Below are 14,126 nucleotides of genomic sequence, written 5' to 3' on the forward strand. Positions count from 1 at the left end.
ACAATGGTATCGGGCTTTGACACTCCAGTGTAAATCAGTCATGGATACCGGCCACCTAGGAAGGGGCGTGTCACCTTGGACAAAATGGCTTCTGTAAAGGCAATTTCTGAGATGGGCCAATAGCCACAGTCCTGTGTCTACTGCACTCTCAGCAGCTGGGAGTGCAAGTTTCTCTTTCCTGAAGGGGGATCTGAGCAGCACACAGCATAGCATCCTTTACCCTAACAGGGAATGCTCATTTTTCATTAAAAAGCAATGGATTGCAGGAAACAGTATAGGTAGCTATCAGCCCATGATTTACTCATAACATACGCTATGTCCCACACTGCAAGAGATACAGCAGAAAGAAAACTCAACCAGTACATTTTGTTTAAGACATAAATTCACCCAAGGGGCATTATCAAAATACAAGGCACAATACCACAACATGATAGCAGAGGGAAAGAAACTTGGTGCCACAGGCATACGGAGGAGATGGTGACAGATATTGATGAAATCAACAAGAATAAGGCAGATGATAGGGTAATCTATACGGGAGATAGTAAGGTTGTCTATCTTACAGCGGAGGGAGGCAAACTGAGTTGGTAAATGTGTGTCAGATGACAGGATGACTTGTTGCCAGGTTGAAGAGACTGGACATCATTTAAAATAAAACGTAGAGCTATATAACTTGGTATGGATGTCATGCAATGAAAGTGGGCCTTTTAAAAAATCACCCTGGTGGAGAGATAGAGAATAAATTGTAGAAGAGGACACTGTAAATCACCATCTTCTTGAATAAGATGCCAAGATGAGAAAGGTGGAATTTCTGAAATTTCCTGCCACGTAAAAAGAAACTAGGACTAAAATAAAAGTGATGTAACGTTCCCAATGTCATGGAAATAAGAGGGAATGGAGCTGGGATCAAACATACATCTGTCTCCAAAGTGTCTCTTTCGCCACCATGCCACACGGTCAGAATGTCAGAAAATCTACCTACCAGGTGGTTTTCTTCACTGAGGGTTCTTAGAAAGTAAGAAAACAAAAATGTTGGCACTGTTTGGGAGCACAATATAGCTTTCAGATTTTAACAGTATTTGGGGAATTAAATGTTGTATCTACGTCATTTTTTTTATCATTAAGAAAGATAAAGCACTCATCTTGCCTCTACGAATACTTTCTGAAACATTTTTATGCCATTAATTAATGGACTCAATAAATAGTGAATGGCTGACTATTCTTTGCCAGGAAGTATTCTTAGTGTTGTGGAGAAAGCAGAAAATACGACAGTGCTATTGTCATGACACTTACATTCTACTTGACAGAGACAAATAATAAATATAAAAACAAATTAAAAACAATAAACACATAAATATAATTTCAGATGTTATGTGTTCCTGGAAAGAAATGTACAGGGTAAGTTTATAAATCGTTACTGGATAAGGGGAGGTAGATACGTTTATTATAATATAGTATAACGATTGAAAATATGTGTAGTGTTATTTTTTTAATGCTCTACCACTTACTACCTGTGTGTTCTTAATCTATCTGTGACTCGGTTTTCTCATTTACCATATACGTCTGTCTCTGTCTTTAAATGAGTAACTGCACAAACTTCCTTCAACCAGTAAACAAGTAAAAGCTTAATAGATGCTAATTCATTATTAAATATTGTTCATATTCCTGAGAATAAGGGTTTTGTTTTCCCATCTCCTCTCTCCTACGCAGAAGAAGCATAAATTCACATTTGCCCAGAATGGTTCCTAAAGGTAAAATTTCCCTCTTGAGATTATTCTCCATGACCGTGATGCAAGCTGGTCTCCCCCTCGCTCAATAACTACTTATTAAATGGCCACTATCCACTAGGCATTGGCTTCCTTGAGGTGAATTTGATTCAGATATTATGAAATGAAATTCCTTGAGTTCCTTTTGTTTCTCTGCAAACCCCCACACTGGTTTATCAGCCTGTAGGAGAAGCAGAAAGATAGCCTCGGGGGCTCTGTCAGTGGGGCCCAGCCCAGACATCAAAGAATATTATGAAAGTGTAAAATTGCCTTTGGCAAATACTATTTACAGACCCTCTGGCACAGTTATGCTGAAATGATAAGAAATGTCACTGCAGCCTACTGCATTGAATAATAAACACTTCCTGCCTTCAGTAGCAACTACTCACCAACAACCAGGAATAGCTTACAATCATAACAAAGGTAGAAGGGAAGGACTTCTATTTTCTTCTCATTAATGTGCTACAACTCTTCCTATTAATTAACTCAGTAGTATAGCCAGGAGTAGAACTTAGTAAGATTATCTATATCATGCACTTGAAAAGTAGTTTATCCATTTTAATTAAATAAGTTCTAAATATAACCACTTTTAATTATTCTACACCCTGAAACTAATTAAAAATGAAATTAGTTAACATTTCTCTGTGACATCATTAAAAATTGTTTATATGAAAATGCAAATACCCCTATAGTATGCTGCATCTTTACTCGGATCCCTCTGTGATGCTGACAAACAGAGGATTAAAACTTTGTATGAATACCAACATCTGGGCAAGGATTTTTTTTTTTCCCCGCCAAATTTCTCACCATGTCTAATCATCTCTTTTCTCTTTGGCTCCTCTGGGCATGTTACAGACACTGGCTACAGCTTTGGAAGCATAGTAAAGTCATCTTCCTGGTTACATTGTTTCAGAGACTTCACGTTAGGCTGACATGTACACATGGATCTCAATTATTTACTTCCATACTTAACACCTACTTAGGGGCTGCTCCATGTGCTCAAAAGGTCTTTTGTGGTTAGAAACTAGGATTGCAAGAAATGTCTAGAGCAAAATCTAGATCAATATGTGTCCTTCAGTGGAGAAAATAGAGGCTGGAAGAAAAAAGTGAAAATGAAAATAGTAGTTGCTGACATCTGTTGAGCACTCCACTGAGATTTCCTTATTTTTTCCTCAAGGTAACCCTATTTTTATCATCCACACGTAACAGGAGAAGAAACTGAGATTCAGTTGGACCACCACGCTGTGCCAATCAGCTGGATTATCCCTTCAATGTCAAATCAATCACAACATGGCCAGGTCTACTGAATAGAGATTTTTCCAAAGAAGATATATGAATGGTCAATAGGTACAAGAAAAGATGCTCAACATTACTAGTCCTTAGGGAAATGCAAATCAAAACCACAATGAGATATCACCTCATGCCTGTTAGAATGGCCATCATCAAAAAAGACAAAGAGATACCAAATGCTGACGAGGATGTGGAGAAAAGGGAACCCTTCTGCACTGTCGTTGGCATTGCAAATTGTTGCAGCTGCTATGAAAAACAGTATGGAGGAGTCTCAAAAAATTAAAAATAGAACAATGATATGATCCAGCTTTTCCATTTCTGGGCATATATCCAAAGTAAGTGAAAGCTCTAACTTGAAAAGATATCTGCACCCCCATGTTCATAGCAGCATTATTTACAACAGCCCAAACATGGAAGCAACCTAAGTGTCCATTAACAGATGAATGAATAAGGAAGAAGTATATACAGTAGAATATTGTTCAGCCATAAATATTGAGGAAATCCTACCATTTGCTGTAACATGGATGGACCTTGAGGACATTATGCTAATGAAATAAGTCAGACAGAAAGACAAATACTGAATGATCGCACTTACCAAATAAATAAGTAAGTAAGTAAGTAAGTAAATAAATAAATAAATAAATAAATAAATAAATAAATAAATAAATAAATAAAAATAAAAGGAAAAGAAAAAATTTTTAAAAAAAACCACTCATACATAAAGAGATCAGGTTCATGGTTACCAGAGGTGGGAATGGTAGAGGGATTGGAGGAAGGTGGTCAAAAGAAAACTGGAAGTTTTCTTCCAGTTATAGGATAATTAAGTACTAGGGATGTAATGACAGTGTGATGACTATAGTCACCACTGCTGTATATGTATGAGAGTTGTTATGAGAGAAAAGCCTATGAGTTCTCATTACAAAGAAAAAAATTATTTTTCTTTTCTTCTTTTCCATTTCTTTTATTGTATCTATATGAGATTATCGATGTTAACTAAACATATTATAGTATTTATTTCACAATATATGTAAGTCAAATGTTTTTGCTGTACACTTGAAATTCATATAATGATGTCGGTCAATTATATCTTAATAAAACTGGGGGAAGGGGGGGAACATGGCCATGTATAGAGATGAAGCCTTCTGAAGCCCACTTCTATGTTCTTGGGCATTTTTCTCCAAGTCTCTATTTTTTTAAGCCAATAAAATTCAGCACAATGACAAAAAAAACATCATTTTAAATTATGAAGTTAGTTTTCTAATCAAGAAGAGTGTCATAAACATATGGAGATGATGAGCAGTCAAATACACTAGGATTGAGCGCTTATTATTTGCTGGGTCATGTGCTAGATACTAAGGCACAGACAAAAGAAAGGGGCAAAGCCTATCTCTTCATAGCTAGGAGAAGAAAGAAAGCATAAATATATAAAAAGTGGGTTAATTTTTAAGAAGATTCAATTAAGAAAAAAATTTTTTTTTGCCCCAATACCTTTTATGGCTGTCTCAGTAGTTGTCCATTGTCAGTTACACTTTATTCTATTCATCAAGAGCATTCTCTATTCATTACCTTATTTGCTTCTATCTATCTATCTAATTATTATGATTATTTCTACCTACAGAGATAGGGATTGAGATTCAGAGAGTTTAAGTAGTTGTCCAACGTCATCAAGAGTACATAGTAATATAGCATTCAAAATCAGTACACTGTATTTCAAAATTATGTTCTTTTGCATATAATCTTCCATCCATTTGAATAAAAATGATTTGATTTCTCTTGAGCCTCAAACACTACCACTATCTCTCCTTAAATAATTAATTCCTAAACAACAATTTTTCTTTTTTTAATCTCTCTCTTTTTTTTTTAAAGGCGGGCACAGCTCACAGAGGCCCACATGGTTATCGAACTGGCAACCTTGGTGTTATCAGCACCACGCTCTAACCAACTGAGCTAACTGGCCACCCCAAAAATAATTTTAAAAATCCCTGATGCTTATAAGCAAGGATAAGATTGGAGCAATAGGTGTATTTTTCTCTTCCTATTTTTATGATGGATTAAGGCCTGCTTGAAAAAAAAGCATAGCACAGTGGTTAAAAGCATGGGCTGTAGCGTCAGATAAAGCCTCTTTCTTCCCACTGCTTGGTTATGCGTGTCTTTGGACACAGAGCTGACATTTTCAAGGCTTCTGTTTCCATGTGTGTCAAAAGAGCATATCAATAACATAAGCCTCATAGGCTATGGTGAGAATTAAATGAAAGAATGAACATGAAGCACCGAGCCCAGTAATATGTGTTCAATACATGTTAGCGACCATCGTTTTTATTTGCTAACTCTCTACAGCTAGCCGTCAGCTCTTACAGTCAAGTAATGTAATAACTTTTCTAGTATTGATGGGTTCTACCCGCTTACCCCTGCCAAAGTACCACGGATAGGAATTTTACTCAAATGGAATTTTAAAAATTATTTTCACCTGTAATGCAATGAAAGCAGTGAAAATTTCAACCCACTCCCAGAAGCATTGCTTGGGGTGCGGCATAATTAAAATAAGAGAACACTCAACAGCAGGAATGTTAGCATAAAACCAAGGAAATTATTAAGAAACTAAACTGAACAACATCATTAAGAATCACCAGAGGCTTCTATAAATATGTAAGGCGTGTAGGAGTTGAAATAATACAGACGGGAAACACTATAAAAATATGTATGTGTCTACGGGCACTGCCAGCCTTAAGTCTCTACAGGTTGCATAACTCAAAGTAGCTTCTTCGATGAGGGCGACTTAGAATGGTGAATCAAAGATTAGACAACATCAGGCATGGATTTCAGGAGGTGCTCAAGCACAATTTATATTTATGCCCATGCTGAAATGTAGTAGCTGAGCCATTGAAAAAAACACTCTGGTTCACTTTTGAAATAAAAAGACCCTATCAAAGGAACTCAGACTTTGTATGGAAAGTTTATACTTTTCTTGAGCCACCAGATTTGATTTATGGTGTGAGAAAAGTCTTAAATTATTACCCATACCAAGAGGAGTCACATTCGAACTATCCTGGGAGGGTAATGAGTCCAAGAACTTCCCAGGGCCATACTTCTGGTGTGGTAATGGTGGAAACTGGGTTAGCTCATGAAGGAACACAAGACAGGCTTCAGGTGTAAGTTTCAGCTGCTGATTTTTTTCAAGCAGATCTGTGAGGAACCTCTGACAGCTCCAGGCCAAGTTAACCCTCCACTCTACAGCTTGGAGATTTATTTACTTACTCACTTGGGTCTGTGTCTAGAAAGTAACATTCTGGCTGTGATTTAAAGAACAGACAGATGGGTAACCAGGAAAAATGAAGTGGCAAAAACTTCCATGCAGAAGAGCCTTCATGCTTGCAGAACTCTGCTGCATTTGAGGGTGACTGGAGTGAGGCATGTAGAGGGGAGAGTGGTAATAGGGTCATTTTAAAAGGAGGTAGAGAAAAAGTCACGACGAGCCATATGTTAAAGAGTCTGGGTGTTCGTCTACATGCAATGAGGAGACATCGATAGGTTGTGGCCGGACACGTGGTTGAATCTGTACCATGACTGTGTAAGAAGTTCTTTGGCTGCTGTGTGAGGAATGATCAGAATGGGGGGAAGAAGGCATGTCCAACTATACAGCTAGACAGGCTGGGATGGAGGCATGAACCAAGGGGATGGAAGCGGAGATGGAGAAAAGTGGACAGACCCAGATCTTCTGGGGGAGGTAGGATCAAAAAGACCTGCTAATAAATGAGACATAGGTGCTTACAACAGGGAAGTTGTCAAGGATTTCAAAATGTCTTGTGTGAGTGATAATAAAGAACTTTCACTGGAATGGATGAAGTACCAGAAGAGAAGATCAATAGTTGAATGGGGAGTTGCTAACCAATGGGCATAAAGTTTCAATTATGCAAGATAAGTAAGTTCTAGAGAGCTGATCTACAATGGCGCACCCACAGCTAACGATACTGTGTTGTGCACTTAACATTTTGGAAACAGGGAACATCTCGTGTCAAGTGTTCTTACAATAAAATTTAAAAAAAAAAAGACAGAAAAGAGGTCAAGGTTTAGCATGTTAATTTGATTTTTGTCGGAGACATTCAAGTGGAGATTTTGAGTCGGCCATTAGGTATAAGAGTTTGTATATTAGAAGAGACCTCTGCACGGCTGACATAGTCGCAGACCTGGGTAGATTCATTACAAAGCAGTTCTGTGTGGGGTTTCTACGTCTAATTGTTTCCCTAGATCCAAAGAACAGCAAAACAATTACTGTTGGAAGTAACATTTCTCAAAGTTCAAAAGACCAGGTGACTTCTTCAATGATGATATCTGGTGATATCACTATCTTGGCCAAATGTCCACCCACTGAGCTTTCTAAGCCAAAAATAAATTCCTATTTGTAACATGTATAGAACAGGACTAATAAAACTAGCATCATGCTGATGTTATGAAAATAACATGCCTTTCTTTCCTATAGGCCCAAGGAGAAATTAGCTGAGCTCAGTTTTTTTGAGAACTATGGTAATTAGCAGGGTCTCAAGAGACTGCTAAATCATGACCCTGCCTAAACTGCTTATCTTCAAGCAAAGGGTCATAGCATAATGATTCGTGAAATGAAGCTATTTCTGATCAAATTGGTCTTTTTTCGTCTTAGCCCCTCCGCCTAATGCAAATAACTTCTTCCCAAACTCCACCTCCCGGAGTTGAGGTTCTGTAGATATTACAATATGAAAGTCTGTAGTAACTGATTCCAACTGTTGCAACAACAAAAAATGCTTTGCTAAGCAAAGGGATTTATGGATTTGGCCATATTCTATTGTTTGCTGCCTTAATTTATTACAAATGCAGTTTCCTCACTATTTTCCAAGATACAGTGGATGAAACTGATATGGAAATGCTTTTCGCAATGCATTAGATAAAGAAAAATTTCTCTATAGGATCCTTTTAAAAACAGCATTCATTTTTTTTTTCTTATTTAACAGTAAGAGTTTTTTGCAGAAAAAATTTTAGAAATATAGAATATAGACAAAGTAAAAACGCTTCATAATCATAATATAATGATAAACCTCATTTTGGAGTTTTTATAAAGTTCTTACTAAGCATATATAGTTACATGTATTTTTAATAAAATTAGAATTAGATTTTTGTATCCTGCTTTTTCCCCATGTTCCTTAAAATACTTTAAAAATGTGATTTTTGATGTCCACAGTTAATCAATTAACTGCACGTATAATCATTTATTAATCATTCTATTATAATTTACTTAATATTTAGTTTGTTTAGGAAGCCTTTTCAAAAATAAGTTTCTATTCTTATCTACTCACATTCCAACGACTCATACTATATTCCTGAATTCTTTGTTTCAAAATTCCGTTAAGAGAAAAAAGGAAGAGCAGCCCTGACTTTAGATTCATATCTGTCTAAGATAAATGTACACACTGGACTGTTTTATGTGTCACAACATTAGCAGGTTCATATCCTGCTCCCTGGACTATCATTTTGCTGAATAAACCAAACTTTCTATAGCACATTTCCCATAAAATATTAAAATGACAGGTGAAATATTTACCTATTGGTAGACTTATATGGTTCATAAACATTTTAAGTTCTTTGTTTCATAAGTTTTTGCATTGCAACTTATTACAGCACAGAACACCTATCTATCTTCTAGAAATGAAGTTTTATTTCTCCCCACAATTGTCTACTTGCATCAAGTCATACCTGTCCCCTCTTCATCTGTTCTCAGGTTATGTGAGAATATGGATCAAGGAGCTTATTATCCCTAAAGTTGGTAAGTGTTGATGCTACTCCTGTTGGGGCTGGGAGTGGAGCTAGCACAGGGAAGGGTCACCCTTATGAACCAACAAAATGTTCCCACAGTCCATAGATTTGGAAGTCTCATCCTTACATCTAGTCTAGAAACTCAATGTAAATTCCTTCCTCTCCTCACTTGCTTTCTTTTCACATTCTGGTTTCTGACACACAGACAAGGAAAACTTCTTCCTTCTCTCTGCTGGGATATTCTGAAATTAGACTGCAATTTCAATGCCATGCTCAGGAGTCGAGATAGGAAAATACAGAGTCTTCATTTGAGTGTGGTCATTAAAACGTATATGATATGTATAAACTTATAGATAAAATAAAGTGCTAAATATAACGGCTGTGTAAATGTCCACAACTTCCCCTCCCTTTTGCCAACTGAAGATAATTTTGTCTTTGTCTTTCAAAAAGGATTTCTGCTTTTTGTACCGTGGTTTAGGGGGTTTTATAACGTAAAGGGAAGGAAATACAGAAATGGAATATGAAGATAAAGATTCAAATCAAATACATAGAAAGATGAAGCAAAGAGGTATAAAAGAATACAGTGCTTTTTAGCATTAAGAGAATGAGTGATGGGAATTAAAGGTGAAAAGAAGAAAATTTATGGGATTCCCAACAGTTGATATGAATAGAAATGGGAGAGAGAATTTTTAAACATGTACTTAAGAACAGGGTTTCTCAAATTCAGCATTATTGACGTTTTTGGACTAGATAATTCTTTGTTGTAGGGGACTGCCGTGGGCACTGACGTTCAGAAGCATCTGAGGCCTTTTCCTATTAGATGCCAGTAGCAGCCTTCCAGCTGTAACAAACAAAAATGTCTATAATCATTGCCAAACATTCTCCGAGGTACCAAATTTTTCCTGGTTGAGAACCACTGCTTAAAAATGTCTTCTCCCCCTTTAACCTTATCCAACCCCCACCTACCCAGCCATCCACCTTTTGCCATGTTCTCCAGAGACCATGTACACCTTAGAATTATTTCATCTATCATTTTCTACTGGATTAGTCTTCCTTCAGATACACTCTACATGATAACTGGACTTTATTGGGTGCCAGTGTGGATTTTCAAACTGCTAAGCTGATACATAACATGTATCGTTATATTGAGTGTTGATAACAGCTCAAGAAGGAAGAGACACAACAAGATGGCTGTGGGACTGAAGATTAGGAGATGTTGGTTTTAGTCCCAAATTTATCAATAATTAGGGAAAAACAGTTGTATTTATAGACTTTTGACATCGCTAAAATGGGGTAATCACCAAGTTCCTTTCAGAATTGATAGTCAGTGATTGAATTATGCCCTAGCTCTATTACAAATACCCTAATGCAAAGAAACCACTTTTCCAGTGTTGCATGTGTGAAGTCAGGAAATTTTTAGCTAGTAAAGAGATGTCTATGGTGGAAAAGTCAAGATTTGAGAGGAACTTTGGTGGAGAGAGTAGAGAGTGCTTGCAAACCCTTCAGTTTTAAAGCTGTAATCTATTGACCTTATTCTTACCTCTGTTCTTACCTCCATCTTATCAGAAGTTGTCAACTCAGTCTATTGTGCATTCCTTTTCTTACATCAACTATCTCAAATTTGACCATGAATCTCAAAGTTGAATAGGATTCATTCTGTTGGTTTTCTGGTGGGAGCACTTACACTTTTGTAAAAGAAAAGATATGCATTATATATATTGGTTCTGGGGAATTGCACCTGTGTTAGAGACACCAGAGGTTTTGTTTGTTTGTTTGTTTGTTTGTTGTCCCTTTATAAACATAATTAGGGTCTGAGCTTTAAGAGCTATGGATGGCCTTGTTCTTTTCTTCACTTGTCACCAAATGATGGCAGCAGATTTAACAACTAGGCCAAACACTTCAAGATCATTTTAAAAGCTACTTTGTTATTCAAGGAGTTGGGGCAAGCATCGCTGTGGACTTGCAGTATGAGGAAGGAGAAAAATGGATTGAAGTCGTAGAGGATGGGTGTTGCAGAATGTCACTGTACAATCCAAGAGCCATACTTCATTTAGGCAACCTGCTTATAAGCTTTCTTACATCATGAAAAAAATATGTTTCCTATCCGTTAGTTGTCTGTCAATGGTAGGTGTTGAATTTGGATGTGTTTATAACCCCTGTTTGGTCTTCCTAGTACTCCTGCAATTGAAAAAAGGAGGCCAGAAAAACTCAGAACTTCTCTTTATAATTTCACAGACAAAAAAGAGAGAAAATCATTTGATATTGCTTGCAATTTAGTAATAATTCAATTAAAGCCATTTCTTTTCCTTTTTAGTAATTTTATTCTTATGGGTTTTTATTCCCCAATTTTTAAAATGCAGAGAACTATTGTGCAGTTTTCCAAAAGTACTTTTGGTCAAAGGAATAATAATTATTATTTCTTACATGGGAGCATTAGTGAGTCAGAGTTTTGTAATTATTCAGGGAATAGCAATGGATTAACAAGATATGAATTCAGCAGGGTATTAAGCAGAAAGCCTAGTCATTTGCCATAATCGAATGAATCCTGAATATTTCTGGAAGTTAAAAACTATCTGACTAGACAATTTTTTTGAAATTATTTCTCATCCTTACTGGTGTTTCCCAAGTAGAAGCATTAAGATTCAGTTGAAAGCTGGATCCTTCTGCCTTAGGAATTCTGTTTTGATCATCCTGTTAACAGATACCTAATATCCTACCTAGGAAATCTTTCCTGTTGGTAAGTCTTGGGTACAAATAGCAAATGAGCTAAATCCCAATGAACAGAGTATCTGACAAGGTGAATTATGAAGGTGAACAGAATGAGATGAGGAATGATGAGCAAAATGCTTATTTATTTTCCAAAATGGGAACAATTAATTTACTCTTTAATGAAGAAATAATTTTATACTTATTATAAATAATTAATTCCCTACAAAACGATAAAATCAGGAATGTGAAAGTGGCCTGTATTAATTACACAAAAAGAGTTATGCTTAACGAGTCAATGTATGTAAATACACACAAGTAAATATTAAACAAACAAAAATGAGGGTCCCAAAATTCATTCTCAGTTGCTACCTGCTTTTTTTTAACCAAATAATTGTAATAAATACCTTTCTGTGTTTATATAGATCTATACATATACTTTTAAATCAAGGATAATTTTCCATTGAATAGATAAATAAGAATATTGCATAGTGGTTAAGAGCATGAGTTTTGGAGTCAGATAAACCTGGATTTGAGTCTGGGCTTTGCTAATTAGAAGATAAGTATTCTTGACATTTAGCTTACTCCATACAAATCATAGTTTGTTTGTTGTATTTTTTTTAACTGAATAGGACCATAATAGAGATAATAATACAATTTAATTTGGGTGTTATTTATTGTGAGAATGAAATGACGTAAATAAGTGCTTTGAATAATATGCACAATTTAGCATGTTGCTTTGGTCCAACAAATGTTAGATATTATCATTGTCATAATCGATTTAGTCAATACTTTATAGCTTAAAGTTTGGATTGTTTTCTATATCCCCTATTATCTCTAACATTTTGAAGAATCCTTGTGAAACCAAACTTACGTACTTGTGCGATTATTTCCGTAGGATAGATTCCTTAAAGTGAATTTCAATGATATACTTGTTTTTTATTTTAATAATTTTGATTTCTCTGACCAATTTACCTCATACCAAAAAGGTGGACCAATCTGAAATCCCATTAGAATTGTACAGAAATGAAAGAATTGCCCTATCCCATTTGAACAGTTAAGTAGTAATTTTTTGACGATGAACTGTATAGGTGAGAAAAAATTTTAAACCATGCAAAAAACTGTTTTAAGCCACTAAAAGACCCCTCCAATGGCCTTAAAAGATGGCGAAGTTTCTTTTAAAACATTTGAAAACACACTGAAAGCCATGCTCCTTGCCAAACCATTTCCAGGTAAACAGACATTTATATTTCCCTCAAAATAATCATTTCTACAACTTGATTGTGCAATCTTTAGTTCTATTATAAAATTGAATATAGCAATTCTAATGTCTAATAACAGCTATCCCTTTCAAGGGTCTGTGAATACTGTAGTGGCATAGGGCCTACAGCAGAAAGAGTACAGACTTTAGAATCAAAGAAAATTAGGCTACAATGCTTATCCATCACATATGCATTAGTTATACATGCTTTGTTGTTGTTGTTGTTGTTATATGTGATTTAAAAGCACAGATAAACCTCTCTGATACTTCATTTACTCATTTCTACCTGGGGAGACTTCACCTTAATGAACATTTCTTTCCATGTGCTAGTTGACTGGCCCTCCTCTCTCCTGTTAGCAGAACTCGTGTTTCCTTGGGAACCTGCTCCTCCTCCACTTAACACGATCTCCATAGGTCAGTCCATTTCAGTCCTCTTCTAGCCTCTTGTTATTGAAACACTCATGTGATGTAGATTTGACCAATCTTAGTATCCATCCCCCTAGCCACAAAGATTGGTTCAAGATAGTCACATGACCTGCGCCAGGCTAACCAGCATCCTCTGAGTTACTCAAATGATTGAAGCCCAGAAAGCCATGTTGTCTGTTCCATCCTATAGTGCATGGAATAATGCTACGCATGAAGAGAAAGAGAGGACAAAGAAGTAGAGGGAGACAGAAAGGAAAATGTCTAAAACTCACATTGCTTAAGGCCTGTAATGATCCTAGAATCCTCAGCTACAGGAGACCCTCAATTCTCATAGATGTTTAACATGGTTTGTGTTAGGACCCTGTCACTTGGAACAGAAAGAGTCCTAATACAACAATCTATCCCTTAAAGTGTTACGTATTTTGACTGAGATATAGTATATAAAGTGCCCAGCATGAGACCTTCTAAATGTTAGTCTTTGTTTTTTTTTTTTCTTATTTGAAGCACTCATTCTTTAACTACTGGTCAAGTTCACCAAGGAAGTGGATGACCTATCACTCAGGATGGAGACCAAAGAATCCAGAACCCTTCACTCAATGAGAAGACTGTCTGCAAATCTGGGCAAGGGTCCAGATGAAGAGGCTACTCAATGAGTGCGGTTCCTTTCTCAACAGTGGCTCCTCTTACCTCAAGGAGGTCTCACATTTTTCTCTCCAGCCACAATCATTCTCTAATAAATACTTCAATCAGACACAGGGCATTTACAACATCTCTCTCAGGATTCTGCACAGCTCTCACTTTCCTAGAAAGTGAACTGAAAACTTGGTGCTGTTTCTAGTTCTTTCTGAGATCAACTTTACTTGATAAGCACATTTAGTCCTTATTTTCCTTTTTCAGCT

Source organism: Rhinolophus sinicus, chromosome 14 (genome assembly GCF_057876585.1).
Source record: "Rhinolophus sinicus isolate RSI-liver-muscle chromosome 14, RSI-T2T, whole genome shotgun sequence".
Lineage (NCBI taxonomy): Eukaryota > Metazoa > Chordata > Mammalia > Chiroptera > Rhinolophidae > Rhinolophus > Rhinolophus sinicus.